Source organism: Pan paniscus, chromosome 7 (assembly GCF_029289425.2).
Source record: "Pan paniscus chromosome 7, NHGRI_mPanPan1-v2.0_pri, whole genome shotgun sequence".
Lineage (NCBI taxonomy): Eukaryota > Metazoa > Chordata > Mammalia > Primates > Hominidae > Pan > Pan paniscus.
In genome coordinates this window covers 147,787,995-147,815,708 of record NC_073256.2, presented here as the reverse complement: position 1 = coordinate 147,815,708, position 27,714 = coordinate 147,787,995, and the positions used below count along the sequence as shown (strand labels likewise).

Below are 27,714 nucleotides of genomic sequence, written 5' to 3'. Positions count from 1 at the left end.
AATAGCCCTGGATACCCTGGACATGACTCTATAAGAGTACTTATCTCTCTGCTTACTAGATAGAGCTTTCTTGTCTTTCTTAGCAAGAATAGTTCTTTTTCATCATTGCACATGTAGGGCCCAGATTTTTTTTAGCACATTACAGGCACTTAACTGATGCCTTAAAATGAATTCAAGTTCACCTTGCTCAGGGACCCACTCAGAGCAAGTGGTCAACAAATGTGGACTCCTTTCCTCCATCTGATTTAGGAGAGCAGTCATCTAGTGAGTATACAATATGATAAATATATTCTTTAAACAGAAATGCCAAGGAAGCACAAAGGAGGGAGTAATTAACTGGGACTATACCAATGAGACTATAGTTACCTCATCTGACAGTCTTAATTACTTAGGTTTTTTTTTTTTTTGAGACGGAGTCTCACTCTGTCGCCCTGTCTGGGATGCAATGGCATGATCTCTCAGCTCACTGCAACCTCTGCCTCCCGGGTTCAAGCGATTCTCCTGCCTCAGCCGCTGGAGAAGCTGGGATTACAAGTGCCCACCACCACGCCCGGCAATTTTTTGTATTTTTAGTAGACACGGGGTTTCACCATGTTGGCCAGACTGGTCTCAAACTCCTGACCTTAGGTGATCTACCTGCTCGGCCTCCCAAAGTGCTGGGATTACAGGTGTGAGCCACCGCGCCTGGCCTACTTACAGTTTTAGTTTTCCAGAAGCACTAATAGAGCCATCTGGTGCTCCTTCCACCGCACTGGGCGTTCCCTTTTGAATCTCTCCACCAAAGAGGAAGCCACAGGGAGCTGCGGGACCGAGTGAACCACCCTACCTCAGGCAGAGGTCCCATCTGCAACTCTAGTTTGTTTGCTTCTTTCATTTATTCAACACGTGTTTATCGATGGTCTCATATGGGCCAGCACTGTTCTAAGGAAACAGGCAAAGGTACTGCTGTAATGCAGTTTACCCATGCAGTGGGGAGAGTGGGGGGCAGATAAAAAATAAGCAACCAATCATGTAGGCTACATTAAACAGTGACAAGGGCTATGAAGCAATCAAACAGGATGCGCTATGTTTGGGAGAGGTGGAGGTGGGGTGTAGGTGCCAGAGACAAGTAGATCACATGGTTGGGGAAAACCTATCTGCGGAGCTGACTTCTGGGCTGTGAGCTGCGTGCCAAGAACAGCCATACAAGGGTTCTTCCAGGCAGAGGGGACGGCAGCTACAGTGGGCCTGGAGCAGGACCCTGGGACTCCTGGTGCCCAGCTCAGAGCTGTCCTACTGCTTCTGGCCACGGAGAGAGAATTGCAGAAAAGGAACAATGCTGGGTCTAAAACTGGTATCTGTTCCTTACTTGGAGTAAACGAGCTGGTACCCAACTTTCAGTTCCCAGCAGGTTCATTTCAGGCTTCTGTTTTCGCTCATGAGCATGTTGTTCCCTCTTCAAAGTCTGATTGGGTTTCAAAGGAATCTGAAACACTTACAGCAAAACCACCAAGCTGCATCCTCCAGGTAGACACCCCCGAAATGTGGCATTTCCGTGGGAAACCACAATGAATCACTCATTGGCTGCCCGACCTCTCTGCCCAGTCAGAGATTGATTTTGGTTTTCCCAAACTTTGTAAATCTGCTCCAGACTGTTTAACAACCCCCACTCCCCACTACACCCAGACTCTCAGATTAGGAGCAAAATCCCAAATTTTGTGAGGTTTTCTGTTTCAGATTTCACCAGAAGGGGGTCTGCCACAGCCACTAACCATTTCCTCTGCAGAGAGCCGTTTCTGAAATGCTGCAAAGAAAAACAATCACCCAATGATTAGGAGGGAAATTAAGTTCTAAAGAAAGACTACTGTCTCTGACTTTGAAAGTAGACATAGATATGCACAATATACATCCCACAAATTAAAATCCTCCTTTCTCTGATGTCTTTTAATGGTAATAATAAGGACAAGCATGGCTATCATTTATTTGGGCGTTTCCAATGTGCCAGTCCCTGTCTAAACATTCAGCTTCCAGATCAAACCTATGAGGGTGGAATTAACATCCATTTCATATTTAAGGAAACTGAGGCTCAGGAAAGTTGAGCGAGTTACTCAAGGTAACATGAGTAGAAAAAAGGCCATATTCCAACCGGACACAGAGCCTGCAGCCCACACAATTACTCTCCATACTGTTCCTATACTATCCTGACTGGGAAGGTCCTGTTCCCTTGGCACTGGGCAAAAATAAAATTATAAGAGCAGAGAGGAAGTGGTGAAAGGGGGCAGCCTGGTGAAATCATTCCTTTACTGAAAATAAGGGTAACGGCCAGGACAGTGCAGGTCCATCCTCTGCAGATGGAAGACAGGCACGTCCTTTGCCGCTGTCCCGGCCTTAGAAAGGCACCTTCCGCGTCCAGGGTTTTCTGTGGATAAATCCCACCCCTTCCACCTCAGGCGGGGAGGAGGCCGGCTGGCCGGCCGGGGCATAGGGCGGAAGGCGAAGGACGCCCGACCCCGGCCAAGGTCTGGGGCCCCTCCCACGCCCCCCTCGTGGCTGCCGGCGGGCCAAGGGTTAAGCGAGGCGGGAGCCCCCGGCGCGGAGCGGCTCGGGGCCGGGAATGCTTAGTCAGGATTCCGATTTCCTGTCGAAGTGTTTGGATTTCCTGAAACCCGCGCCCTCCGCCGCCGAGCGGGATCGTGCGAGCCGCTCGCGTCGCCGCGGCCTCCTCCCCCTCGGCACATGGTCGCCCGCCCCTTCCTGCGCCGCGCTCGGCTCCCGCGCCTCGCCTGGCCTGGCCGCCGCCGCGGGCGAGCACTGTGCGCTGGGCAGCCCCGGGCCCGCGCCTCCCGCCCAGCCGGCGCTTCCCGGTCGCAGTTCGCTTTCCCACCCGAGAGCCGCGAGCGCCCGGCCGAGCCCGCGATGGAATAATGCCCAGCGGTCCGCCAGGTCCCGGTGAGTTGCGGGGCGCTCGGGCGCGCTCGGCGGGGCCGGGCGGAGTCGCCCACAGTCGCGGGCGCCCCCTGCCCAGTCTCTCGCGCGAAGAAGGGCGCCGGGACGGGGCGCGGGGCGGGCTCCCGGCTCCTCTCGCAGCGGGGTGTGCTTCTCCGCGGGGAGGGCGCCGGCCCTGGGCTGGGGCGTGTGCGGGACGCGCGGGGCCGGGCGAGGCCGCCCGGTGGCGGGGGGGTCTCCTCGCCTCCAGCTCGGGAGAGGGGGCCCCTGCAGTGGGGCCGGGGACGGGGCCCGCCCTGGGGGGTTTCGCGTCCCCCTCCGGGGGAGGGCCCGGGACGACGTGCTTGGCGGCCCGGACCCCGCCGATGGGGCGCCGTCTCGGCATTGTCTCTGGTGCAGCCGAGGAAAGTTCCCCACGGCCCCCGGCCCCTGCCCGGACCCGGCGCTGCTTGGCAGGCCCCAGGCCGCTTGCCTAAAGCAAAAGAAGAGAAACGAAAGGGAAGGGGGTGGGGGGAGTCCTACTTGGAGCTTGGGGTTGACTCCTGGGCGGACCGTGAAGTGGCTTGTGTTTTCTGCTTGTACCATTTTGGGACCTGCTGCGTTTTCTGAGAGCGACATGAAGTTTCAAAGAAAAAAGAAACTTGCCGGTGTCCGGTTTTCTGCGGTTTGATACATCCCAAGAGTTCATCTTGGGCACTTCTAAAGCAGTTTCCTTTAATAATGTGGTTTTCCAGTAGCTCAGGGAGAAGGATGGTCAACTGCAGACCGTCATCGTTAACTTGACCTCAACTTTACCTGTACTCATCAGGAAAGCAAAAGAACTTTCTCTCGCATTTTCCCCTGTCTACTCTGTTAGGTTATCTTGGCGTGATTGATTCTGGGATGACATCAGGACCTGGATTGCTGAGTAATGTTTTGGGATTGTAAAAGCTTATCAGTTTTTAGGCCAGGGTTATCTGTATTGCAACCTTCACCCCAAAGCCTTTCTGTTTTGCAATTGTAGCGCGGCCAGATAGCTTTAAGAAAATGCGGGTCTTCTGGAAACACCCAGTGAACAGCTTCGAAAGAAAAAGATCTTTGAGAACAACTGATTCACCCCCTTCAGAGAGGGCCCAGAAAGGTGACCTGACTTGCCCAAGATCACGTGGTCAGGAGTAGTTTCCACTTCTTCAGGCTCAGTCCCATGCCCCTTCTGTGTTAGATTTTGATCTGTTAGCCATGAAACAGATTTGGAAACGTGTCTTCTTTGCGTCACAACCTTCACCACTTTAGTGCCTTCTCTTCTGTCCTGTTAATGCTGCTATTTTTGAGATATGCACTTATTTCAAACTGCATATTTTGAGATAGGGAGTTAAAAAAAACAAAAACCACCTAACGCCACTAAGTGGATTTGGAGATTCAGCTACCAAATGGATTTGAAGTATAAAATGAGTGGCTTATTATACGGGGAATTACTTTCCCTATCCCATTCTTTTGTTCAAAATAGAAACTCCCAGGTCCAAAAAAGGGCAGTATCTTAGCACATAATGTACCCTCTGATGTTCTCTAGACTTGATTTTCAGCCCTCCTGTTTCTTGTGAGCTAAGCAGCCCATCTATTTTTCTCATGAGAGCTCTGAATGGCTGGTTTTTCATTTTTAGTATGTGATAATGTTGGAGAGAAAGGACTTTTCGCAAGCTTGCCATTTGGTGAGGGAAATTGAAATTCTCTACACCTCCCCAGTCCTCACCAGCCACAGCGAGCCAGATTTTCAAAATCAGTGCAAGCCTGGCAGGCCCAAAGATGAATGTGTGCATTCAGATTGAGCCCTCCCTTGTGAAGACTCACGTCCCAGCTGGCATCTCCATGCTGCACCTAGGTGACTGAAGTCTAGAGGAAAGAAGGGAACCCCAGTTAGCTAGGACAGTGTTGTTCCTGCCATTTCCCCACCTAGGTCTCAGCCGTATTTGGATCCTGCTGCTCGGTTCTCATTTTTCCCTGCCGTTTTTTCACCCAACCACTGCTGTATCTGGCATGGGCTCCGGAAGGTCTTTTCTAGGAGACTGCATGAGTGATCCCCACGTGAGCAATAGTAACAGTCACCCCATTTATTAAGCACTTGCTGTATGCCCTAGACATGTTACCTCCTAAGAAGTCCTAAGGAGGAGCGGAAACTTCTTGGGGAGCCTTGCCCAGAAAGGACAGCACATCTCAGATTTATCTGGAATCGAGTTTTTCTTTCATGCATCCAGTGAAACATTTGCTAAGTGGCTTCCCTGTGGGAGGTGCCAGTCGTGCAAAGATGAATAGGACCCTGTTCTCAAGGCCTTCTATTTCCAGCCTCATCTTTCAATGTCAGCCTCACACTTTCTCTTTTAATTCATCAATTGAACAACCATGCATTGAGCACCTGCGCCATGCTAAGCCCTGTGTGGAGTCCTGATGATACAGTGGTGGACGAAATAGACCTGGCACTGCCCTTCTGGAGCTTGCATTCCTCTGGAGGAGATGAGCAACAAGGAAGAAGCAGAAGAAACAACCTCTAACAGATGAGTGATTCCTTGTTATCAAGGAAACAAACCTGGGACCAAAGTAGGGGCTGGTGGCACAATTTGGTCCTAGTTTTGGAAGGGAAAGCCTTTCTGAGATTGGAAAATGGAGAAGGAACTGGCCAGGCAGAGAGATTGCAGGGGAGGGCCTTCCAGGCAGAGGGATGGGAATGTGCAAAGTTGACTATGCACAAAAGAGCTTGGTGTATTCCAAGGAGTGAGGGAAGGCAGGGCTAGAGTGTAAGGGAGAGATGGGGGGAATGGCGCAAGGTGAGGTTTGAGAGGGAAGCAGGGACGAGATCACACAGCCGATTCTAAGCCATGCTGGGGAGAGTCCCTCCACCCAGTACAAAGGGAAGCTTTGGTGAGTTTAAGCTCAGCAGTGATATCTGATTGACTCTTTTTTTTTTTTTTTGGACAGAGTCTAGGTCTGTCGCCCAGTCTGGAGTGCAGTGGCGTGATCTCAGCTCACTGCAACCTCTGCCTCCTGGGTTCAGGTGATTCTCCTGCCTCAGCCTCCTGAGTAGCTGGGATGATAGGCATGCACCACCACACCTGGCTAATTTTTATATTTTTAGTAGAGACGGGGTTTCGCCGTGTTGATCAGGATGGTCTCAAACTCCTGACCTCAGGTGAGCGACCATGGCCAGTCTGATGGACATTTTTGAGATTGCTTTGACTGCTTTTATGAAAAGTGGATGGATCATAGGGGGCAAAGTGTAGAAGCAGGAAGACCACTTAGGAGGAAAGAGGATGGTGGCTTAGAACTGGACAGCAGCAATGGAGGTAGAGAGAAGTGGGAGGAGCCTACTTAGATCTTGGAGATAGCATTGATGAGATCTGGTGATAGATTACATTGGAATGAGGCAAGGGAAAGGACTCAAGGGTGACTCCTGGGGTTCTGGCTTGAACAGCTGGGTGTATGGCGGCGTTGTTGTGGGAGACAGGAAGACTAGGAGGATTATGCTCGTGGAGAAAATCAAGTTCTGTATCAGCCATCCTAAATTTGAGATGTCTAGGAGGCATCCTGTGGAGATTTCAGGCAGGCAGGAGGCCTGGACCTCCGAGGAGACTTACAGGCTAGAGACATTATTACCAGCCTGCTGAGGAGCTGCCAGAGTGCTTGCTGGCACATGCCCTGTGTTTCATTTCCCTGAGTGTCTGCTTACTTTCTTCCCCCTGCCGGGGATGCTCTTCCTCTCTCCCAGGCTAATTGCTACTCATCTTTAAAAAGCACCTGTGTCTTTATCTCCTCGAAGATGCTTTTAACTCCCTCCCCTACTCTTAAGTCCCTGTGTTTACCTTCATTGTGTGTTCAACTGAAGTTACCCTTTTTTAAAAAATATCTTATGTGAATGAAACACTTGGTGCTGGCCTTACCAGATAATAAGTGCTCACAGTAAGGGTAAATTCGACAAATGTTAGCTATTATTATTATTATTGATGGGGGTGATAGACATATAAATAAAAATTGCATTACATTAGGATAAGCATAATGATAGTGTATTAGTTTCTTATTGCTGTGGTAACAAATTACCCCAAACTTAGTGGTTTACATCATACAAGTTTACTATCTTACAGTTCTGGAGGTCAGAAGTCTAGAATGGATCTCACTGGGCTGAAATCAAGGTGTTAGCAGAGGATGTTACTCCTGGCAGCGCTGGGAAGAATTTGTTTCCTTGTCTTTTCCAGTATCAGGAGGCCACTTGCATATCTTGGCTTGTGGTTTCCTTCTTCCACCTCCAAAGCCGGCAGTGTTGGTCTTAATCCTTCTCAAGCTTCCATCTCTCTGATTCTCCCTTCTGGCATCTTCTTCCACCTTGAAGGACCCTTAAAGTGATTCCACTGGGCCGCCTGTATAATCTAGGCTACTCTCCCTATTTTAAGGTCAACAGCTTAGCAACCTTGATTCCATCTGCAACCTTCATTTTCCATTGCCATGTAACTCATGGAACCTAATGTGTTCCCAGGTCCTGGGGATTAGGATGAGGATATCTTTGCAGCCTGGGAAAGAAGGGTGTTACGGGAGCTCTGGGGAGAGGTTCCTAACCCATGGGGAAGAGAGGGTCAGGGACATCTTACCGTGGCTGTAGTGATGCACTTGTGGGAGTCAGCCTCCACTGTGTCCTCACAGTCACTCCTTCGTCAGAGCTCTTCTCTGTGCCAGGCCTCCGTGAAGAGTTGGAGTTGAGGATTTATTTCACTGTGCATTCTTCAGCTGTCGGCCCGATTGTTCACTTTCAACCCAGGGACACTAATTTCTCACCCAGCCTCTTGAAAAAAATTAAATTTACCAACCCATGCAAACCCTCTACCAGCTCCCCGCCTCGCACCCCAAGTCCTCTCCCAGGAAGGGATGGGCAGGGTGTGGGCTGGGTCCTCTGACTTCAGAGTCTGCCCCCAGTCCATTTCCCAGCACAGCACGCATCCCTACAGTTGTTCCTTTTGTATGGCTAAAACCTTGTTCCAAAGCTGCAGCCAGGTCCCTAACCTCAGCCAGCCCTGTTCCCAGAGCAGGCCATTGGCCCCAGGAGAGGTCAGGAGGGAGTGTGTGGTTCGATTAGGACAGATCCGTCTGAGTCCTTAGGGGAAGAAGCAACTGGAGGGCCTGGCGCACTGGTGGCCCCATCTTCTGAGAGTAAAGGAAACACACCATGATGTGCTGTGTAGCCACGTTGCTGCGAGGGGTAATTAATACCAGATTTCTGAAGTCCTCTCAGTTATTTAGAGAAAATGGGCTCCTGTCCCAGATCCTCCCCAGAAACAGACGGTTTCTTGAGACCTTAAGCACTTTGGAGAGGCACATGGGCTCTCTTGGCCACCGACGAGCTGAGTTACAAAGCGACTGAGGGCGTCTGCTGCCTGGGGTTACCCTGCCAGCCCCTTCAGCTCCCATCTCTTGGAAATGCCACAAACTAAGCTTGTCTTGTAATATTTTTGGTGTTTCCTCTTCCTTCACTGCCCTAAGTCAGGAAGTGCGAAGGTGCACAGAGTTAGGAAAACAAAAGTAAGTATGTCCCTCCAGTGGCGGGATCCTGGTTGGAGCCTGGTTTGGGATAAAGAAGAGTGCCTGTCAGTACTTCCCCAGCTGTGGTGGGAGTTACGCAGAAGCCAGCTGGGGAGGATCAGCCGTGGGCACAACAGGAAGAAAGGCGTCAAGACAGCGCCCACCCGCGGCTTCTGGGGGATGTTGACATTTCCTCTTTCAAAACCAATCATGAATTTTTGGTCAAGGCTTCTGCCTCTGTAAAAACTCGTCCTGTGTGTAACAACACTGTGTGCCTATTTCATTGTAGTTTTCTATCTATCTAAATAATTTCCTTTTGAGTAGAAATGTAAAAAGGGTGCCCAGGCATTCCATTATAGTTGTTCTCTCCTGAGACCTTGGGGGATGCAGGATGGCTCAGTGGAATGGTCGGTGGGTGGGAAAACCAGAAGATTCTGGGGTCTACTGTAGTCACCACCTGTCCTTCTCTTTTGCACTGACCATACTGACTTAACTGAGATAATGTAAGAAAAGCAGCCAGCACAAGGGTCTCGTAGATGGTAGCCGTTATTACAGCTGTCTTGCAGGGAAATGTGTTTGCTCATATAGTTCCTCACCTGTGAGCTGGGGCATCTTGAAGGGGATTGGGAACTGGGACTCTATGTTATTCCTCTTGGCCCTTTGTGCCCAGCACAGTGCCCAGCAAATGACAGGCACTGAACGAGGAGGCTGAGTCAGGTATATTGGCTTCAGCTGCTTAGCTGTGTTACCACATTTGTTGAACTTTTTTCATCATTGAGTTTTAATTTTTAATTTTTTTTTTTTTTTTTGAGATGAAATCTTGCTCTGTCGCCCAGGCTGGAGTGCAGTGGTGTGATTTTGGCTCACTGCAACTGCTCCCTCCCGGGTTCAAGTGATTCTCCTGCCTTAGCCTCCTGAGTAGCTGGGATTACAGGCATGTTCCACCACGCCTGGCTAATTTTTGTATTTTGTAGAGATGGGGTTTCACCATGTTGGCCAGGCTGGTCTCGAACTCCTGACCTTAGGTAATCCGCCTGCCTCAGCCTCCCAGAGTGCTGGGATCATAGTAAGCCACCACTCCCAGCCTAATTTTTTATATTATTATTATTTTAAGTGATAGGATCTTGCTGTGTTGCCCCAGCTGGAGTGCAGTGGCGCAAATATAGCACACTGCAGCCTCTAATCCAGGGCTCAAGTGATCTTCCTGCCTCAGCCTCCCAAGTTGCTGGGATTACCAGCATGAGCCACCTTGCCTGGTTATTCATTTTTTATATTTGGATGGTCTCAAACTTCTGGCTTCAATGGCCAGGTGCACTGGCTTATGCATGTAAGCCCAACACTTTGGGAGGCCAAGGCGGGTGGATTGCTTGAGCCTCGGGAGTTTGAGACCAGCTTCGGCAACATGGTGAAACCTCACCTCTCCAAAAATAACAAAAAACAAATAACAAAAATTAGCCAGACATGGTGGTGCACTCCTGTAGTCCCAGCTACTCGGGAGGCTGACGTGGGAGGATTGTTTGAGCCCAGGGAGGTCGAGGCTGCAGTGAACCAAGATTGTGCCACTGCACTCCAGCCTGGGTGGCAGAACAAGACCCTGTCTCAAAAGAAACCAAACTCCTAGTTTCAAGCGGTCCTCCTGTCTCAGCCTTCCAAAGTACTAGGATTACAGGTGAGAGTTTATAATTTTAATGACTATACATTTTACTTTTAGAAATTCTTAGTTCTCTTTCAGTTCAGCCTGCCGTTCCATCCTTGGGTCCTTTTCTTTCCTTAGGGTTTCTGTTTTGTGTTTTATATCTTCATTTTAAATATACTAATGTTCTCTTTCACATTGCTCTAGGTTCGTTCTAGAGGAGCCAGTTCTTCCATTTGTTGTGTCTTCTGGTTTGGGGGCTTAGTGGCTCATGCCCCAGGAGAGCCCCACCTATCTTGGGTAGCAGAGATGTCTCCACAGAGCAGTATTATGCTTCAGCAAAGGCCCTAAGTGTTTCCTGGGTCCTGGAAAAGTTTCTATGGGAGCTTCTGGGCCCATATTTTGACCCCAGACCAATGGTGTATGGTGGATTCCACAGTCACACCCAGAGGCTTTAAAGTCTGCACGGAAGCCTTTTTTCCTTACTCAGATCCTGCTTTCTTGCCATTTCTCTGGGCTGATGGGAGGAATAATTCAGGCCCTCATTTTAGAGATCAAATCATTTAGATTTTGGTCTCTTTGAGGGTCCTGATTTTATAAAGGGGTCTCAGTTCTCCTGTAATTCTGGGAGACACCAAGTTGCAACCAGCTAGCTTAATATTCAGTCTTCTTTTTCAGACCAGGAAAAGAAAGAACATTTATAAAAATGTAAAAATTGCCTTTTTGGAGAAAGAACTGAAATCTATAACAGAACATTAGTAATGAGACAATTGGATTCATATCAGCAAGCACTTACTGAGTGCGTCCTGTGCATTCACCTGCCGCAGTGCCTGCTGGAGGTGCAAGGGCAGTGGTAGGGCCCTGATCATTTCTGTAATCCCTAGTGCCTAGCACCAAGTCTAGCACAGGGAAGACAATAAACATTTCAGAAGAAAGAAAGAAAATGCATGTGCTTGAAGAAGACGCATGCTGACGCAAAAGACTTAACTAAGATGCTGAAGAATATCACTGAATTGAGACTCAGAAGTCCTGAATTCTAGTTTGGAATGGATACTGACTAGTTATGTGACCTCAAATAGTAGCCATTTATCCTCTTTGGACCTCAGTTCCCCACCTGCGTAAAGGGGATGATAGCTTCTGTCCTGAGTCACCCTCCCCGCCAGGTTACAGCGCGATAATGAGTATGGAAGTGTAGGAGCCTCGGAGGGGTAAGGGATCAGTCTTGTCTTCAAGGCTGATGGGACAGCATGCCTTCCAGCAGCCAACGTGCCTTCTAGCAGCCATCTTGCCTTGGGAACTCCCTTCACCTCGCCCTGTAATCACTGTGGGCACTGGGTTTTCAGGGGATGGGCTGTAAGCATTTCAGGTCTTCAAAGCTTGTTCGAGCTAAGGGGCTATTGTTCGGTGTATGGTCAGTATTTGGGCACTGGGGAGCTGACCTGCTTCCTGTCTCATGTGATATCCTTTCCCCTAGAAGTTCCCTCAGGACCTCATCAATATGGGCCGAGCCGTCACAGAGAGCCGTTCTGGGATGGAATTTTTGCATGTCATTGCGTTTGTGATCTTTGACCCACTGTTCTTTGCGGCTCCTCCTCTGGCCAGTGGTTCTCATGACCCCTCCAGTGGGCTGTCCTTTGGCTAGGTCATTCTTTCCTGCCTAAGGTGACTTGGCGGGTGGAGGGTAGGAGCATGTGTCATGATGCTGTGGGAAAACCACTGGACTTGGAATCAATAATGATAGCTATTATGTATTGCTCGTTAATATATGTCATTACTGTTGTAAGCAGTTTTCCTCTATGAGCTCATTTAATCCTCATAATAACCCTATGAAATAGGCACTATTTCTAACTCCCATTTTATATACGACGAACCTGAAATACGCAGAGCCTAGCTAACTTCCCTGAGGTCATATAGTTAGTAAGTGGCAAGATTTTTTTTTCTTTTTTGAGACAAGGTCTCACTCTGTCTCCCAGGCTGTAGTGCAGTGGCGCTATCGCAGCTCACTGCATCCTTGCAATCCCAGGTTCAAGTAATTCTCCCAGGTTCAAGTGATCCTCCCACCTCAGCCTCCCTAATAGCTGGGGCCACAGGTGTGCGCCACCAGGCACAGTTAATTTTTGTATTTTTAGTAGAGATGGGGTTTTGCTGTGTTGCCCAAGTTGGTCTCGAACTCCTGGACTCAAGTGATCCACCTGCCTTGGCCTTCCATAGTGCTGGAATTGCAGGTGTGAGCCACCATGCTTGGCCCTTGTAATTGGCAAGATTTTAAGCAAGGCGATCTGTGTTCAATACCCATACTCTTGACCACGATACAATATTGCCTCTACAGACTTGAATTTTAATTCCACGCCTTAATTCTTCATGTGGCCTTGGAAGAGTCTGCTTTTAGCCTTTCTCTTAGCCTGCCTAAGCTTTAGTTTTCTAGTCTGTAAATTGTGAAAACTCTCACAGTTTTTTAAGGGTGTCAAATAAAGCAATATATAAGGAAAGTGGCTAAGCGAGTGCCTGGCACGTAACTGGTACTAAACAAAAATTAGTGGGTTTCAAAATGAGATAAGAATTCTCATTTGCATGATCAGTAGGGAGAAGAAGCATGAAAGAGTGAATTCACTTTTAAGAGTTTTCATTGCACAGATTTTCCTGCATATCCTGCTATATGCCAAGCACTTAGGATATGAAGATGAAAAATCAAAGTCCACCTGCTAGAGTAACTTCCAGTTGAATAGAAGAGAAAGATATGTAACTGTTAATAATTTGGCACCAGTGTCACTCAACAGCATGGGAGAGTTACCAAGGAACAGTCATAGGTGTATAGGGAAGGGAGAGAGTCCTGCCAGTGGGGTAGTCAGAGAAAGCTTTGTGAAAGAGGTGTCTGGGCTTTACTCTTCCAAGATAGGCAGGATTTCCCTAAGTGAGGAGAGAAGGGAAGGGTATTCAAGGCTGAGAATAGCTGGATCAAAGGCTTTGTGGTAGGAATGTGCTGGCTGTTTTTGGGGAGGTCTAAGGAAAATGTGTTCAAGGAGAAAGGTGAAACTCTTAGTTAAAATAAAATGGCATTTGGGGCTTCTCTCTGAAATGCAGTCATCCCTGCTACTTCCTATGCCTCCACTGATACTGAACTCCTGATCTAGAAAAGCAAACTATGGTGTCGTTTATAGACCTTCCCATAATAGCTGTTAGCAAGTTTCCTCTCGTAGGACAGTTACTTCCTCAGCCCTAAAATAGAATGGCAGCAGGGTGGAGATGTGGGATATTTGCAGTCTACACTCTGTTGAGCAGCATACTGCGGGGGCGAGTGAGCGACCAGGTGTAGCAGACAGTGGTTGCTTACCCAACATCGTTTCCCCTTCTCTTTTGCTGGCAGGACATTGATCTTCAGATGTCCACCCTCCAGTGGGTGAATCACTGGGTCCTATTCCCCTTGGCAGTGATTGGGTTAGGTGTGGGCAACTGACAGAGCTCTGGCCAGTGAAATATGAAGGGAAATTGCCTGGCAGTGGGGGTGAAGAAAGATTTTTCTGCATCTTAAAAAGAGACATGTAGGAAGAAAAAGCCCCTCTTCTTTTGTGGGACGTACTGGGGTTAGCATGTGATACCTGGAACTGTGGCAGCCATCTTGGGACCATGAGGGAGCCTAGCTTAGGGAGGACGTGTTGAGAGTGTCAGAGCAGAAAAATGGAAGGAATGAGACACCAAGCACCTACCTTTAGACTATTCTGTTGGGAGTTTTCTGTTATTTGTAACTAAAAAACACCTTAATGAATGCACAGTTGGATGAACAACTCACATGGCATCTAGAAGATTCTGGGTTCACTACACTTTCCTCATTCACCCTAGGCTTTAGCCAACCACCTTGTTTGAATTCTCTTCCAAAATGAAGAACTATACTTTCACAGTCTTGCTGTTCCCATCATCCAAAATGCCCTTTCCCTACCTTCCCCATCTGCCAAAAACCCAACTTATTATTTAAAGCATGGCTCAGGTGCACCATCTCTGAAAAGCCTTTCCCAGTCTTTACTATTGTGATTATTTTCTTCTTTGAGTACCCGTAACATTTGTCGTCCTCTTCTCAACCTCCCTTCCTCCCTCTCTCCCTTCTCCCCCTTTCCCCTCCTCCCCTCCGCCTGCCTCTGTTCCCCCATCCCTCTTCCTCTTTTCCTCCTCTTTCCTCTCCCCCTCTTCCCTTTCCTCCCCCTTCCCCCTCCCCCTCCTCCTTTCCTCCTCTCTCTTCCCCCACCTCATTTTCCCCCTCCTTCTCCTCCCCATTTTCCCCTTTCTCCTCCCTCTCCTTCTTTCCTCCCCTTCCGCTTCTTCCCCCTCCTCCTCCTTCCTCCTTTCCTCCTCCTCCTCTCCCTTCCTCTCTTCCTCCTCGCCATTTCCCCCTCCTTATCTTCCCCCTTTCCCCCTCCTACTCCTCCCTTTCCTCCTTTCCTCGTCTTCTTCCTCCTTCACCTCTCCCTACTCTTCCCCTTCTGTCTCTGTCTTTCTGTATTAAGTGCCTACCATTTGCCAGCTGTTGTGCTGCATACTCTGCTATCCTGGAACCTCTCATATGAATGGGGGCCAGACATGTCCAGATAATTATGAGCCAGCATGTTTAGTGTGGTCCTGCAGGAACATAACATGTAATGGGCACTTAGGAAGAGGTGCCTGACTCCACCTTGCAGGGAGGGTCAGAGAAGACTTGTTACAAGGTGTAATCCTTGAGCCGAATCTTAAATAACGAATAGGAACCAGCCAGTAAAGAATGGAAGGAAGGGAAGGAAATTCTAGGTGTAGGGAGCCTCAGCAAGGATGTGAATGGTACCAATAGCACAGTATGTGCTGGGAATTACAAGTGGTTCGTTATGGTTGGAACCTAACGTTTGAGGTAGGATGTGTTGAGGTCAGAGCAGGAGGCAGGAGCCATATCCTGGAGCTTGAACTTTATCTTGAAGCCGCTGAGGAACCACTGAAGGCTTAAGGCAGGGGGGTCATGTGATACTTGCCTGTTGGAAAGGTGACTCCGGCTACATTGGACTGAATAGATTAGGTGGTTGATGCCAGGGTCTGGAAGCAGGAAGACCAGCTCTGATGCTCTTACAGGAGTCTGGGAGGGAAGATGGGGAGGCAGTAGGATTGGCTGGCATGGGGATCATTTGGAGGGGGGATGGGGAAGAGAGAGAGCCATGACACTGATTTCTGGCCAGTTGGCAAGGCTGAGTCATGTCTATGTCTCAAAACATTGTCACCTCCTCAGCCTCCTGATTCTTCTAGTGTGTGCGTCCCTTAGAGTGGTCAGTTCCTGGCTTCAGTGGGAAATGATCTGAGGGAGGCGCAAGTCTATGTCCTCCCTTCTCTCCGGTCTTCTCCTCCCACAGCTGCAGCACTTTGGCTGCTCCTTAAGTGGAACAGGAAGTGGAGCTGTGACATGTTTTTCCCGAAGTCCTTGCTTTCTAGGTCTGAGCTTGAGAAGAGAGAAGACTCCCTTCATGCCTGTCACTCATTGTCTTTCTTTCTTGCTCTTCTTCCAACCCAAACCAATTCTGAATACACCTTCCCAGTGTCTGCAGTCCAGCCCCTTCTGTCCATCCCACAGTTCCTGCCTCGGGTCAGTGTTCTGGGTGGTTTCTCTGGAATCATCCAACCCTCTCCTACCTCACTGCCCTCAGCCCATCCTCTGAGCTGCCTCAGGGAAATCTCCTTAAAACTTCAGATTGGGTCACCTTCCTGCTTAACAAGCTTCAGTCTCCATCCCCATGCCCAGGTGGTCAGGGTCAGAGGAAAGCAGCTGGACGTTTCAACTGCTCAGACCGAGGGTCAGCCCTGGCTCTCTGCTTACCCACTGAACGCCTTTAGACAAGTCACCCAACTTGCCAAACCTTCATTTCTTCAGCTGTGAAATGGAGATAACTTGCCTTACTGAGGGATGAGTGAGTAAAAAAATACATTAAAGTGCCATCCTAACACATACGTACATACACACACAGAGGTTTTCTTTCCTCCTTGCCATTTTATTCATCTTGGTGAGTCCTTCATATCCACTTAGCAAACTGCTCATCCTGTAGTAGACCAGATGCTTAATTCATGTTTGATGAATGAATTATTCCTTTGTTCCTTTTTAGCTGAGAGTTTGACAATCTCTCTTTTGCTAAATTCGAGAAGCTTTTTTGAGTTGTCTTTGAGGTCCAGAAGGATCGGGGCCCTGGTGCTCAGGGGAGTTCATTTGGAGGAGGAAACGGAAGCTAAGACTTAGTCTCAGGCTTCCTGATATCAAGCCGATGATCTTTCCATTGGCCACCTTGTAACTTCCTGGGCAATCAGGAGCCATCTACTGGGGCACGTTGCCCAGGCTCTGGGATGTATCATCATGAAATGAGTGGAGGCCCTCCAGGCAGCTATTATAGAGAACAACAAATTGAGGAGTTTGCATAAGCAGGGCCACATGAATTAGTCAGCGAAGTATACATGCGTTATTCTTCAAAACTCATTTTTCCCAAAGAATCTTAATGGACAGAACGTGTGTGTGTTGGGGGGGAGTGGGGGTGTTCTCCTCCTGGAACAAGTTGAAAGTTGGTTGGGGTAAGTTAAGTTCAGTAGTGATATTTTAAACTTCCAGCTTGAAGAAAGTAATAGTGTTAAGTGTTTGCAGATGGTAATCACATGGGACCTGAAACAGAGTCTACAGAGGGTAATCATACACCAGAAACAACGCTGCTTCTGTGGTATGGATGGCTGGTAAGAGTTTGGATCCTGGACTTAGGTGTGGGTCCTAACTTGGCTTTTTACTGGCTACTTGCTGACCGTAAGCAAGTTTCAAACCTCTTTGAGCCTTAGTTTTGTTACCTGTCAAATGGAGAGAATAAGACTTTTGCCTCATAGGTTTTGTCAAGAGAACTATCTAAAGTGAGACATGGAGAACAGTGAGAGTGGTGCCTGGCACATGGAACTAGGAGGAGAGGAAATGTTAGCTATCCTGATGACAGTGGTGATGAAGATGACTGTTACGGGTTGAATTGTGTCCCTTCAAAACATATCTTGAAGTACTAACCCCCAAAACCTCAGATTGTGTTTTTATTTACAAATAAGCTCTCCACAGAGGAAACAAAAATTAAAATGAAGTCATTAGGGCGGGCCTGGATCCAAAATGACTGGTGTCCTTATAAAGGAAATTAGGACCTAGAGGCAGATATGCACAGAGGGAAGACGATGTCAAGGCACACAGGGAGAAGACACCCCTGTGACTGCAGTGATGCAGCTACAATTCAGGGAACATAAAGGATTTCTGGCAACCACCACAAGCCAGGAAGAGGCAAGGAAGGATTCTCTCTGAGAAGAACCAGAGAGGGTGTGGCCCTGCTGATATATTGATTTTGGAATTCTAGCCTCCTGAATTGTGAGAGAATAAATTTCTGTTCTTTTAAGCCATCCAATTTTGGTACTTTTTAATGACAGCCCTAGAAAATTAATGCAATGATAATGGTGGTGGTGGTGGTGGTGGTGGTGATGGTGATGATGATATGATGATGGTGGTAATGGGGATGATAATGGTGCTGCTGATGGTGGTGATGTTGGTAGTGATGATGATGATGGTGGTAGTGATGATGATGGTGGTAGTTCTGATGGTGATGATGATGGTGGGGGGATGGTGATGATGGTGGTGATGATGACGTGGTGGTGGTGGTGGTGGTGATGGTGATAGTGGTGATGATGGAGTTGATGATGATGATGGTGGTGATGATGGTGGTAGTTATATGATGGTGATGATAGTGGTGCTGCTGCCACTGCTGATGGTGGTGATGGTGATGGTGATGAAGATGGTGGTGGTGGTGGTGATGATGATGGTGATAATGATGGTGGTGGTGGTGATGATGATGGTCATAATGATGGTGGTGGTGATGATGATGATGAGGATGGTGGTGGTGGTGATGGTGATGTTGGTTATGGTGTTGATGGTGGTGATGGTGGTGGTGGTGATGATGATGGTGGTGGTGGTGGTGATGGTGATGACAGTGGTGATGATGACAGTGGTGGTGTGAGGATGATGGTGGTGGTGGTGATGGTGGTGTTGGTTATGGTGATGATGGTGGTGATGGTGGTGATGATGGTGGTGGTGGTGGTGATGGTGGTGATGGTGATGACAGTGGTGGTGTGATGATGGTGGTGATGGTGGTGGTGATGATGGTGATGATGATGATGGTGGTGATGACGATGGTGATGGTGGTGGTGATGATGATGGTGATGGTGGTGATGATGATGGTGATGATGGTGATGACGATGGTGATGATGGTGGTGGTGATGATGGTGGTGGTGATGATGATGGTGTTGGTGGTGATGATGGTGGTGGTGATGATGATGGTGATAATGATGGTGGTGATACTGATGGTGATGATGAGGATGATGGTGGTGGTGGTTATGGTGATGGTGATGATGATGGTGGTGATGGTGATGGTGGTGGTCATGACGATGGTGATGATGGTGGTGATGATGATAGTGATGATGATGGTGGTGGTGGTGATGGTGGTGATGGTGATGACAGTGGTGGTGATGATGATGGTGGTGGTGGTGGTGATGGTGATAATGGTGATGACAGTGGTGGTGGTGATGGTGGTGATGGTGGTGGTGATGATGGTCATGATGATGATGATGGTGGTGGTGATGGTAATGATGATAGTGGTGATGATGATGGTGGTGATGATGATGATGGTGATGGTGGTGGTGATTTGGCATTTGGCCTAAAGACTCACCCAGAAGGTGGCCACATGTGTCTGACTGTAGATAGTCCTGTGGCTTTAATTTAGTGAGCACTGGCATGAATATTCCTTCCAATTTTATATTTTAGACATGCCTCCAGTGGCATTCTTTGGGAACTTCGTTGGTATTATACTAGGAGCAGGTGATTCAAAGTAAATATTCCCAGTCTAGAGAGTGAGATGGACACTGAAGAGGGACAGTTCCTCAAGAGGTGAAGTGATGTTTGATTCACTGCATGACTGTGTTGGAAAAGGGAATCCCCAAAGTTCTCTCAGATGGTGGCCCATGAGTCACCATGTAGACAATGGTGGGGCGGGTGCTTTGTGGCCAAGTGTAGAGACTTGGAGAAGGATTGGAGAAGAGGTTGATGTGGTAGGATGTGGAAGGGATGGGAGCCAGGGGCTTAAGATACAGGGGCACAGTGAGCAGAGACTAGATTGAAATTGAGAAGAAGGTAGGTCTTAATCCTGCCACCAGGAAGATGAGATTTGTGAGTTGTGCTTTAGAAACATCCCTCTGTTGGGGCTCAGCTGTACCTCCTTCACCTCCAGGTTGTGTTGGCCTCCCTGTGCATTGCATTGAGAGGATATTCAAACTGAAGGGGAGAAGCACGGATTCTGAAGGATGAAAAAGGAACAATGTGAGTTATTCCATGTCTTAGAGATAGTGTGGTATGACAGAGAGAGTGTAAACTCTGGTATCACGTAGTCCTGTGTTGGAGTCCTTCATGGAATCTGGCTCTGTCCCTTGCTTGGTGACCTTCGGCACCTTTTCTCTGAGCCTCAGTTTCCTCTCCTTTCCACTTGCGCTGCCAATACCCCCTGCAGAGTATGGTGGAGATTAAATTGGGATCTTATAGGCCAAGTATGTGGCATCTGAGAGGCCCTGAATAAAAGTCAGTTGTTCTACACTCAACCCTGTCCACATGTGGGATTCTCGGCAAGGGCTTATTGGTGCTTGTGAAACCTAATTAATCAGAGGTGGGAAGAGAGAGCTGGCCTTTGGAAGGGCTTGCATTTCATAGGAGTAAACACACTGTCAATATCAAGAGGAGCTGAGTCCCTGGGAGGAAGGGGTGAGACATGGTGGCTCCTGGGAGGCCATGATAACTCTTACTGGCAGGTATAAGAAGTCCCCATTGCTCTCCGGTTCTTTAAAATATCAAGAAAAGCAGGTAAAGGCTTCTCAGCTCTGGATGGCTTAAAAATAGCCACTGAACAGAGTGGCCAAGCTGTTTTCCCCATGACCTGGCACCTGAAGTCCCCCTTCCCACCCACTCCTGCTCTGCCGTCTCTGCCCAGTAATGACTCCTCATGTATCCTCATCCCAGACACTCCAGCTAGGAACCTTGATATTTATGCCATGCATATTTGTTTGCATTTACATTGCATGCCGGTGGTATTCTAGGGGCAGGACAACAGTAGCAAACATGACAGAGAAAAATCCCTATCCTCATGGACTTTACATTCCAGTGGGGCAACAGATAGCAAACAAACATGAAACGGATGGTGTGTGAGACGACAAATAGTCCTTATGGAAGAAAAATCATCTGGAGAGGAGGCTGGGGCGTGCTGGGGAGGGTGTGCATTGTTAAATGGGGTGTTCAAGGAGGCTTTCCCTGAGAATGTGACACTAAGCAAAGACCCAAAGGAGCTGAGGGAGTGAGCACACGGCAGTTTGGGGAGAAATGATTCCTAGGCACAGGGCCTGCCCCATGCAGAGACCCTGATAACTGCATGCATGGCACACTAAAGGTACCTCAAGGAAGCCAGTGTGGCTGCAGTGGAGTGAGTGACAAGAAAGTTGGTGCAGGAAAAGGTTGATGGGGTGGGGATGAGGGCTCAACCTTGCTGGGCATTTTGTGGACTTTAGCTTTTGCTCTGAATGACAAAAGCAGCTCTTGGAGGGTTGTGAGTGGAAGAATGATATGAGCTTGGCTTACCCTTTTTTTTTTTCCTAACCAGTGTATTAGTTTATGCTCACACTGCTATAAAGAACTACTTGAGACTGGATAATTTATAAAGAAAAGAGGTTTAATCAGCACATGGTTCTGCAGGCTGTACAGGCTTCTGCTTCTGGGGAGGCCTCAGGAAACTTACAATTATGGTAGAAGGCGAAGGGGAAGCAGGTACATCTTACATGGCGGAGCAGGAGAAAGAGAGAGAGAGGAGGAAGCTGCCACACACTTTTAAACAAGCGGATCTCGGGAGAGTTTATCATGAGACAGCACTAGGGGGGTGGTGCTAAACCATTAGAAACACCTTCATGATTCAATCACCTCCCACAAGGCCCCTCCTCCGACACTGGGAATTACAGTTCTACCTGAGATTTGGGTGGGGACACAGATCCAAACCATATCAAGCAGTATTTGCTGTCTGCAAATGCTTAATGCTGGTGAGAGTGGAAGCAGTGGCAGTGGTGGGGACGGCTGAACTCTGAAAGTATGGATTTCTTCTTCCTCCCTCAACTCATCCAAACCATGGCTAAGCTGGGTCAGTTCTACCTTGGCCATTGTAGGGAGATTGGGAGGACTTTGGAGATACTATACATCAAGTTTGTTAGTCTGTCAGCCGCTTTAGAACAGGAATGTGTCTTCTTTCTTAAGTGTCCTTAAAACCTAGCCCAGTGCCTGACATAAGTTGTAGGCATTTTAAATGCTTATGATGATTAGCCTGTCATTATCTGATCCCTAAGATTGAATTTGGAGCCATCTTCAGTGCTCCCAGGATCCCCCTTATGCTTAACCTTTTCAAAACATCTGTCACTCTGATCTTTCATTGTCTGTCTGTTCCCTCTGCTGGTCCATGAGCTTCATGAGACCCATGCTGTTTTTTGTTCTTTGTGTTTTTTGAGACAGAGTCTTGCTCTGTCGCCCAGGCTGGAGTGCAGTGGTGAGATCTCGGCTCACTGCAACCTCTGCCTCACGGGTTCAAAGGATTCTTATACCTCAGCCTCCCAAACAGTTGGGACTACGGCTGTGTGACACCATGCACGGCTTATTTTTGTATTTTTATTTACATATATATATATTTTGAGATGGAGTCTCACTCTGTCACCCAGGCTGGAGTGCAGTGGCACAATCTCACCTCACTGTAACCTCTGCCTCCCAGGTTCAAGTGATTCTCCTGCCTCAGCCTCCCAAGTAGCTGGGGTTACAGGTGCCTGCTACCATGCCCAGCTAATTTTTATATTTTTAGTAGAGATGGGATTTGGCCATGTTGGCCAGGCTGATCTTGAACTCCTGATTTCAAGTGATTCACCCACTTCGGCCTCTCAAAGTGTTGGGATTACAGGGATAAGCCATTGCGCCCGGCCTGACCCACAGTTTGTCCACTCTTTATTTATTTATTTATTTATTTATTTATTTATTTATTTATTTATTTTTATTGAGACGGAATCTCGCTCTGTCACCCAGGCTGGAGTGCAGTGGTGAGATCTCGGCTCACTGCAACGTCTGCCTCCCGGGTTCAAGCGATTCTCCTGCCTCAGTCTCTCGAGTAGCTGGAACTACAGGCACCTGCCACCATGCCCGGCTAATTTTTTGTATTTTTAGTAGAGACAGGGTTTCATCGTGTTAGCCAAGATGGTCTTGATCTCCTGACCTCGTGATCCGCCCACCTTGACCTACCAAAGTGCTGGGATTACAGGCCTGAGCCACCACGCCCGGCCTGTTTTGTCCACTCTTATAAGTGCAGTACCTGTCTCTGGGCCTGCTACCTGGTAGATGCTCAGGAAGTGCTCTTTTAAATGAATGAATGCACCTGGTCCCTTTTATCACCTGCTGAGAAGGGCAGTGTTTCCAGCCAGTATCTCTTCCAATCCCAGCATGTCACTGGGAAGATTAAATTGTTTAAAAAAAACAAAAACAAACCCTGAGCCTACAAGGTAGCCTCTGGGCTTTTTGAAGGGAAGAGCAAAGTCAGAGAGCTGTTACTGTTTGAATCAGCGGTGCTGAAGGGCTCTTGGGAAGTGGAGTGCTCTCCGAGGCTTGTCTACACGGCAGAGGCATGTGGATAATTGCATGAGGAGAGTGGGGGCTTGGCCGTCAGACCAGTAGGCTGGGGGTGGGCCAGAGTCCTCCTGGGCTGAGAGATCTGGGACAGTGTTTTCCAGAAATTCTGGTTGACTGAGTTTGCCTGTATAGACCAGAGAATGGGCAGCCGCAGTCTCATGTGAGGACATTTTGCAACTCTCCCATTTTCAAGCTCAGCTCACATTTATTGATTTTTTTTAACCTCAAGGCCTTTTATAGTTTCTTTTGTTATCCATTTTAAATTATATTTTTGTAATAGCTTTATTGACATATAATTCACATGCCATGCAAATCACCATTTAAATTGCAGAATTCAGTGGTTTTTAATATATTCAGAGTTGTGCAGCCATCGCTGCAGTCAATTTTAGAACATTTTCATCACCGCCCTTCAAAAAAAACTCCATCCATACTCATTAGCAGTCACCCCCCATTTTCCCAATTCTCCTCCCCCAGCCCTAGATAACCTTTAAAGTACTTTCTGCACAATTACTTTTTTTCCTCCAAATGTAAACATAGTAAATGCTCATAACAGAAAATTCAGAAAGAACAAGAAAAGATAAAGAAGCAAATAATGATCATCCATAATTATCCAGCCAATGAGAGATAACCACTTTTGTCTGTCTATGCTGATATACTCATAGACACATAGTTTTTGCGAACAGTGACATCTTACACATTCTTTTCAACTTATTCCTTCATATAATATATAGGGACTCTCCTTCCATGTTGAATAAATATAGATTTACACGATGATTTTTTGCTGGCCATGGATAGATCATAATTTATTTGACTGGTTCTTTTTTAATGGACATTTAGGTTGTTTCTAGTTTTTGCATGTACATACTTGTCCAAATACTTACTTTTGACGAATTCCCAGAGGTGGAATTTCACGGACAAAGGGTAGGCACATTTTCAAGTGTTGTACATATTACCAAGCCACCCTCCAGAAAGGTTTACCCATCTGTATTTCTATGAGCAATTTTGCAAGTATACATTTCTTGCCTGCCCCAGGCATTATCAATTATGTTAATTTTTGCATAACTGATGGACTAAAGATACATGTTCTTTATTTGCATTTTTAAATTTAATGCTAAAGTTGAACATATTTCCCAGCTACGCAGGTGGCTGATGCAGGAGAATCGCTTGAACCTGGGAGCTGGAGGTTGCAGTGAGCCGAGATTGACCCACTGCACTCCAGCCTGGGTGACAGAGTGAGACTCTGTCTCAAAAAAAAAAAAAAAAAAAGTATAAATATGGATTGTAATAGTTGTTGTAAACTGACCGAAACCAATTGGCGCAATTTAGTTCTATTACTTGGTACTGTGCTTATACATAGACTTGGATTCTAGACCTGACTTTGCCGTCAACTGTGACCTCAGGCTGCGTAACCTCTGAGGATCTCAATTTCCTATTCTTTAAAGTGTTGGAGGTGAAGCAGATGGATATATGAGGTTGTTTCCGGATCCATCTTTATCATTCCATGTTAAGAATAATAGAAGGCAGCAGTGGAGGAAACTGAGGCTTCAGCCTGCTTACTGGCTTGCTCCAAGTCCCAGAATTCACAAATGACAGTGGAGATTTGAACCCAGAACTTGCTATGAACCCAGGACCAAGCCTCTTGCTGTACCCTGGCTCCTGTCCCCTTTATGGGAAATGAACCAAGATTTGTCAAGATGATTGTTAATCTCCAGGCCTACTTCAAGGAGTGTGAATCCCCTCCAAGAGGCTGATCCATGGGAGAGAGTTTTGGGAGCACAGGGAAGGAAGGGTTTAGATTATTAGATTTCTAAGGACAATGGAATCTTGACAGAGACAGCTTAGGAACTGCAGAGAAGCCCGAGGCAAGGGAGAAGGCAGGAAAGTACACCGTGTAAGAGACAAGCACAGCCCAGGGAGCAGGAGCCAGGAAGCGTGGGTGATCCGAGCCTGGGAATTTACTTTTCTATCAAGGAATTAGAAAGTCAGGCCTCATCTGGAAAGGGCTAGATTAGATTAAATCAGTGTTTCTCTGTAGTCACAGTTTATATGCTCCTGGACCCTCACCAGGTGCCTGTGATGGTCTGGCTCCAGAGTCCTCATCGGCTTCATCTCCACGCCCCCTTCTTCCCTTTCCTCCCCTTCCTCCACCTGTAGCTGTTGTTGAAGATGTGCCCATCCCCCTCAGGCCTCCACACTGTGGCTCAGGTTGGTCTCTGAAGGCCTGTAAGGTTTGTCTACATGATGAGCTCCTTATTCTGAGCTGGAGTATTCCCCTCTTCCAGGAGGCCGTTCCTGACCAGCCTGATTCTGGGTAGAATTGACCACCTTCTTGTTTGTGCCCACCCCCTCTACCTTGTACATTTCACTGTCTGTTTTGTTCATACCTCTGTCTCCCCCACTATTTTGTGGCTTTCTGAGAGCAGATATTCTTATATTATGTTTATTTGGAACTCACAGGATTTCTCACATAGTAGGTATTCAGGTGAAGCCTTTTTTGGATGAATTAATGAAACCTTCTGTAATTCAATTCAGTAGACACATATTAAGGAGACTGGGATGGTGTATTAGTTAGTAATATAATGATAACAGCTGCAATAACAAATAGTCCCCACGATGTTTATTGGCTCAAACACAAGAAATGTTTTTCCTTCTTCATGTAAAAGCCCAAAATGTGTATTTCTAGTTCGGTGGGAGTCTCTCATCCATGTGGTGGCTCATAGACCTAGGCCTCTGCTACATTCTGTGGCCCTGCTGCCCTCTGGAGCTTTGTTGCTGTCAGCTTCCACTGGCAGAAGAGGGAAGGAGCCTGGAGAAAGCACACCCACTTCTTAAAAACCTTGGCCTGAAGAATGGCATGCAACATTTCTATCTCATTCCTTAGCTAGAAGTCTGACACATGGTCACACCCAGCTGCAAGGGAGTCTGGGAAATGTAGTCTAGCCATGCACCCAGGAGGAAGAGAAAACAGAGTTTTGGTGAACTAGCAGTGCTGCCACAGATGGTGAATGGGGCTCAACATCTTGTCCTCTGAGGCTTGGTTGAAGGGATGGGGAATGTTTGGCTTGGAGAAGCAAAACTCCTGATAAAGTGATATTGGTGACCAGGGCTATAATTTGCCAACCCCTACTCTGGAGAGATCCAAAGTCCCTCCCAACTCTAGACACTGTGATTTTTTGTTGTTGTTGTTATGCACCCAGTGTATGCAGAACACTAAGACTGTTGCTGGTAGGAGGGGAGGAGAGAGGCAGAGGACAAGCAAGCTTGAAGTAATTTGCCCAAGGTCACACAGCTAGTAAGGGATGGAGCTGAGATTCGGGTCCAACAAGCTGGTGACAGAGCCTGCCTGCTTAGTGGCTACACTGTATGTTCCTCATTTGAGCCCGATACCCATTCTACCAAGTAGGTATTATTATTGCCAGTGAGGGAAGACTCGTAATTTTGTGTTAAGAGGAATGAATGAAGTAACTTTTTTTTTTTTTTTGAGTTGGAGTTTTGCTCTTTTTGCCCAGGCTGGAGTGCAGTGGCATGATCTTGGCTCACTACAACCTCTGCCTCCCGAGTTCAAGTGATTCTCCTGCCTCAGCCTTCCAAGTAGTGGGATTATAGGTGTGCACCACTACGCCTGGCTAATTTTTGTATTTTTAGTAGAGATGGGGTTTCTCCATGTTGGCCAGGCTAGTCTCGAACTCCTGACCTCAGATGATCCGTCTGCCTCGGCCTCCCACAGTGCTGGGATTACAGGTGTGAGCCACCGCACCTGGCCTCAGTACTTCATTTATATTTATGGCTGAATAATTGCATTGTATGGCTGTACCACACTTGGTTTATCCATTCCATTCCTTGGCTGATAGGTTTTGGGTTGTTTCCACCTCCTGGCCATCGTGAATAGTGCTGCTATGAACATTCATTTACAAGTATTTATTTGAATGTACATTTTCACTTCTTCTAGGTATATGGCCAGGAGTGGAGGTGCTGGGTCATCTGATAACCCATGTTTTGACTTTTCCAAAGCAGCTGAACCATTTTGCACTCCCACCAGCAATGTATGAGGGTTCCAGTTTCTCTACATCCTCGCCAAGACTTGCTATTGCTATTGTGTGTGTGTGTGTGTGTGTGTGTATTTCATTATGGCCAGCCTAGTGGGTGTGAGGTTTTATCTTACTGTGGTTTTGATTTGCATTTCCCTAATGACTAATGCCTTTAAGCATCTTCTCACCTGCTTTTTGGCCACATAAAGGAATTTTAAGTAGGTGTAAGCTGGTTGGCTGGGCGTGGTGGCTCACACCTGTAATCTCAGCACTTTGCGGAGCAGAGATGGGAGGATTGCTTGAGACCAGGAGTTCGAGACCAGCCTGGTAAACATAGCAAGACCCCCATCTCTATTAAAAAAAAAAAAAGAAGAAGAAGGTGGTGCAGGCAGATATAGGGAAGCTCCAGGGATAGCAAAGCCCCAAGGCTCCTGTGTGTGCCTAGTTTTGAGGAGCAAGGAGGAAGAGTTATTGGAAACCGGAGACAGCGAGGGCTGTGCGAAGGAGCCCTGGCCAGAGCCGAAACTTGGATTGAAGCCAGCAGCCGTTTCACAGTGACCCCTAGAGAGGGAGCCCCAGGGAAGAGATCGGATGCCTCAGCCTCCCTTTCCCTCCCTCCTGTCTTCTGCTGGGGCTCCCTGTTGCTAAAACCACCCTGTAGCAGAGGAGGAGCAAGCCCTTGCACTAGTCCCTGAGGTCAATTTGGGGTGCAGAGTCAGACGGAAAAGGGAGGACCAGTAGAGGGGGACTGGCACAGTGGCTGCGCAGCTTCCTTTTCCCGTAGTTCTTTGGGTTCGACCTTCCTATGTTGGCATCTCCCCAAGACTGGTAGTGAGATCGGCTGCAGC

At 47.8% G+C, this 27,714-nt stretch overlaps 1 protein-coding gene across 10 annotated transcripts in view; it reads left to right on the top strand.

The window, feature by feature from the left end:
- The first annotated feature begins 294 nt into the window (after nt 1-294).
- The window catches only part of ASAP1 (ArfGAP with SH3 domain, ankyrin repeat and PH domain 1), a 394,403-nt gene continuing 366,983 nt past the window's right edge, over nt 295-27,714 (top strand). For 2 of the 10 annotated variants that reach the window (XM_034966609.3, XM_063606901.1), the window contains exon 1: nt 296-2,928. The gene's annotated coding sequence lies outside the window, so the exon portion shown is untranslated. Of the gene's footprint in view, nt 2,929-3,928; nt 6,086-27,714 lie in introns of all 10 variants that reach the window. The other 8 variants (XM_055116959.2, XM_034966602.3, XM_063606903.1 and 5 more) reach the window with 7 other exon arrangements.